Genomic DNA, 5,220 nt, shown 5'->3' with positions numbered 1-5,220 from the left:
GTGTACAACAAGATGGTGTTAAAAATGGGGGTATAAGTGGACACCTTTTTTCTGAAAACAAGTAAACTTGATCTTGGTAAACCCATTTTAGGTTTATGCACTTAAAATGAGAAAATGTATAAAACACAAAATTGTAGTACTATGAATCTAGTTTCTAAACTACTAAGGTTTTTTTTAAATGGATAAGATTAAGAGGGTCAAACCCCATGTGCACAAACAACTATTTCTATTTTTTGCTAAAAAGCATAACATGGCTATTTCCATGTGCTCAAAAAAAAAAATTATATTTAGTATTTTGAAAAACCCTTTGGTAGGATGATAGTTAAGAGTGAGATCTAGAAATTTTTTATTTTTTCATATTTTTCTAACATGTATGTTTTTCTATGATTTTTTGAAGTGATTCCATCCTGAAATTCTGGTACCTCTTCATGCATCTGGCATAACTTGCATCAAAATAATCTAGAATCAACATTATTTTTAAAAGTGTATATAATCAAGTGTAGAAAAATAATATATAATTTATTTTCCATTTAGTTAAGTAGATCAAAATTTATTAAAAAAATGATAGACATATGTCTGAGAGGATTGTGAAGATACTGAAATAGAAAAATTAACTTCATAATGCTAATCTTGTCCAAAAAATATTAAAAATATATGGTTAGAAAGGTAAGAAAATATGTGAGATTATGGTGGTAATTTTAGAGATGCCCACTTCACAATTTGCAAACCTAATGAAGTCAAAGATGAGAATTTATATTAGAAGATGAAAAAATGTCTAAAGAAATGAAAAATGGAGGGAAAAATCAATCCAAACATTTAGGTAGTTTAACTGGCCTATTACAAAGCCTTAACATGATCATGTTTTTGTATTAAAAAAAGTGGTTGTGTTATGCTTCCTATCACTATACTAGCAATAATAGGATGTTGTTATATCTATGTAAAAGTATAGTCAATTATTTAGGGGCCTAATAGGCCTAATTAGGCTTAGCTAATGAAGTAACTACCCAAAAATGAATTGATTTCATCAAATAAATAATTGGATCAACTAGGGCACTTAAAAAAAATTCTAAATCTTGAGTTTCACTCATTGAATGAGCCATGCATGGGACACATTGAACCATCACATTTTTTATCCCTTCATTGCTAGCCTAGAATATTGTGAGAGTAATCAGAAAAAAAAACTATAAGAAAAACATGTGTAAAACGAAAGACTACCCAAATCCCACCATAGAAAGAGTTTGGTGGAGGGACAATGCACGGTGGATTTTCTATAAAGATTCTAATTCTAATTCTATCAAGGAAAGTTTAGCTTTTGGAACTTAGACTATGGATCTTGGAATTATTTAGTTTGTCATTCATCCAAATGGCAACCCTTATAAGAAAAACCCAATTAAAAAACAACACTACAATGGAAGGTCAGTATATATGAGAAATATTTGTGTGGTTGAACAAGAAGATAAATTATATTATGAAGAAATGATAGACTTCATGTGCAGGCTCAAAGGTATGTTGATTCATTTTAGTCAACCTTCTCCTTTATTTTTATCAAGTAGAAAAATTTAGTGATGGGTTTTTGTGTGTATTTAAAGAATAGGAGGAAGAAGGGTCTAAAATTAAGCCAAGGGTGCAATACCATGACAAATAAGAATACCTATGTAGCAATATTCTTCTCGAATGGCTAGATAAATTATTGGAGCTCTTGTCAAGATGAAAGAAAACTTGGTGCTCAATATTGATAGCCAATTTAGTGTAGATCCTAAAACAATGAAACATGTTAACAAGTGCTCTAGTGAATGTATGGATATAATTGTGGAGGTACCTCTCTCTCTCTCTCTATCTCTCTCTCTCTCTCATACAATTTGAAATAAGAGATATAAATTTTTCTATAACATTATAGTAGTTTGAGGTGTCATCTTCAGAAAAAAATTTCCATGATAGTCTAGTATTTGGAGGTGTTATCTTCATCACAAGTTTTCCATGTCAGTCAAGTAGTTAGAGTTTTCATATTCATCACAATTTTTCCATGACATGACCTATTAGTTTTAGGTGTCATCTTCACCACAATTTTTCCAAGATAGTCTAGTAGTTGTAGGTGTCATCTTCATCACAAGTTTTCCATGATAATCTAGTTTTTGGAGGTACCATCTTCATCACAAGTTTTTCATGATAGTCTAGTAGTTGCAGGTATCGTCTTCAGCATGATTTTTCCATGACAAACTAGTAGTTGGAGATTCCATATTCATCAAAAGTTTTTCATGATAGTCTAGTAGTTGGAGGTTCCATCTCCATCACAACTTTTCCATGACAGTCTAGTAGTTGTAGGTTCCATCATCATCACAAGTTTCTTATGATAGTCTAGTAGTTGTAGGTGTCATCTTCATCACAATTTTTCCATGATAGGCTAGTATTTTGAGGTGTCATCTTCATCACAAGTTTTTCATGATAGTATAGAAGTTGTAGGTTCCATCTTCATCACATTTTTTCCATGACAATCTAGTAGTTGTGTTGTCGTCTGCATCGCAAGTCTTCCACAATAGTCTTGTAGTTGTAGGTGTCATATTCATCACAGTTCTTTCATGAAAGTTTAGTAGTTAGAGATTCCATCTTTATCACAAGGTTTCCATGATAGTCTATTACTTACATTGATTTGTTTCTGGATTCAATTGTGTTAAAATATTTACCATCAAATTTTTTATTAACACTACGTGATCCATCATCAGGATGAAAGAGAGAAAGAAATGCAAAACAAAGTGAGTTGTAGATGTTGACTAACTAAAAGATAAAGGGACCAAGGAAAGAGAGATTGCACACACACCTAGGTACAAATAAAATAATTGAGAAGATGATTAAGAAAGGTACCATAAGGATCATTTATTTCTTGTGTGCTCAATTTTACGTTTCATGTTCTTTCTTTTCTATTTTATCATTCCGGTGTGATCCTTGTGGTTCCTTCTTTAGCCATAGTTTCTATTATTTTAATTTTACCTAGGTTTGTGTGCAATCTCTCTTTCCTTGGTCCCTTTATCTTTTGATCAGTTGTCATTTGCAACTCACTTTTTTTTAAATCTCTTTCTCTCTCTCATCATAATGATGGATCATGTAGTGTGATTCAAAACATTGATAGTAAAATTACTAACACAATAAAATCTAGAAATGAATCAATGTAATATGAGGGATTGTAGAAATTTAATGTAATGCCCTGCCTGGAGATCCTTGGAACAAGGATTCAATTCAAGCCAAGATAATAAAAAATTACAAGTATGAATGCACAAGACAACATCATACAGGGATCACAAAGATTGCAACAAAAGACTTCACTAACAATCTTAGCAAGCAATAGATCTCCACATGCCACTACTTAACTAACATGACCAAACTAAAGAACAAAAACCAAAGACAACATTAGGACACAAAATCTCTTATCTATCAAAGCATGGAACCACTAGCATTCCAAAAGGGTGCTCAAAAGACCAAATTTTGTTCTCTAAAAATTAGAGGAGATGCCCCCTAGTTTTGGCATAAGAAAACACAACTTCTAGTCTCAGACAAGGAAGTACCTTTCACATGAGAAATTACACCATGCCATGCCAGGAAAAACCCTCTTGCATAAGTAAATGTTGGTCTAATAGCCAAAAGGCACTATAATGATGCTAGGGTTCACACAAGGAAGTGCAATAAGCTAGTCAAAGAAACGTAGCACACCACGTGAACATTTGCACTCTCACACAAGAAAGCAAAATCTCACACGAGGATTCACAAAAGCATGCTAGAAAAACACAAGGTAAAAAGCTAAGGAATGACTTTCCTACACATCGGAGCGTACCAAATCCACAATCAAGGTGAAGACACTTAAACTAAATAACTAAAAGATGAAAACTGCATCTAACCACCTAACATAGTAGTGAAGGAAAATGACTGAAAGAAACATCACAATGTACTAAAATAACAAACTATGTACATGGTTCCTCCCAACCATAATAGCATCATGAGACCTTGAAGGTCCTAGCCATCCCCTATGCATAACATCCCAAAACATATAACATCAAAGTATAACATCTGCACCTTAGGTCATCTCAAATATAAAACACAACATGAGTAACAAGTATCGCTTAGATCAAAATATAACAAGGTAAATATCTACAACACATAACCAATGAATCCAACATGGAAAATCCATTTCTAATAATTTAATAATTTAATAATTATTGTGTAAACAACATAAAAAGGCACTTAAAACACATAAGCAAACATGGTCAGAAACATGACTAACCATTGCTACAAAAACCTAGTCCTGTGTAGCAAGATAATAGAACACAATGGAATATTTGCACACATCTATGGATAATCACAAAACAACATCATTATACCACATCAATCCTAGTAACCACTGGCAAAAACCTCAATGAACCATCTAACACATCATAACCTTGTAAATCAACCATAAGCATAATCAAAGCAACTGATACAATAACCTAAAACCAATTACCTCAATGGTGTAGACCACTCAATGGCCCAATCATGATCCCTTCTCAAGGAGAGATCAATAAGGTTGCATCCATCATGATAACTTACAGAAGTCAAATGGGAGAGGCAATACATTTGATCTCTTTAATAGTCTAGTACTTGCTCGTTTCATCTTAATCATAATTTTTCCTTTTCTTCTCTCTCTCTCTCTCTCTCTCTCTCTCTCTCTCTCTCTCTCTCTCTCTCTCTCTCTCTCTCTCTCTCTCCTTCCTTCAATACCCCTTTCATTCCTCTCTTTAGATATAAAGGCATTAAAACTCTAATGGGTGTATCTCCTCCATTGACAAATATAAGTGTTTACATAGCCTTGTGGCTCTAATGTGTCAAAAGGGGTCATAAGGGGCCCTAGTGTATTGAAAGGGACATTAGGACCCCTTAAGATCCCTTAAGACCCCATAAGATCCCTTAAAATGTTGTTTTTGAGTGAAAGTTCATTGAAGACCTTCTATCACTACTTGAGATACTAGTAGATGGTGAGTTTTCATTATCATAATCTTGCATAAGCTCACACACATATCATGTGTTAAGTGCAACCAAGATGAATGTTAAGTAGATCTTCTCAGTCTCAACAATCTTTAGAATAATTAGACTAGGAATCATAAGATCCTATCAATACACCACCACCACTAGATTTAGAGGTCATAGAAATATAGTCATCATTATGTTAGAATGATTAGAATAACCAAGACAAGGTGT

This window comes from Cupressus sempervirens, chromosome 11 (assembly GCF_028749045.1).
Source record: "Cupressus sempervirens isolate cs-2001-9-10 chromosome 11, ASM2874904v1, whole genome shotgun sequence".
Lineage (NCBI taxonomy): Eukaryota > Viridiplantae > Streptophyta > Pinopsida > Cupressales > Cupressaceae > Cupressus > Cupressus sempervirens.
Note: the sequence above shows the minus strand (reverse complement) of the source record.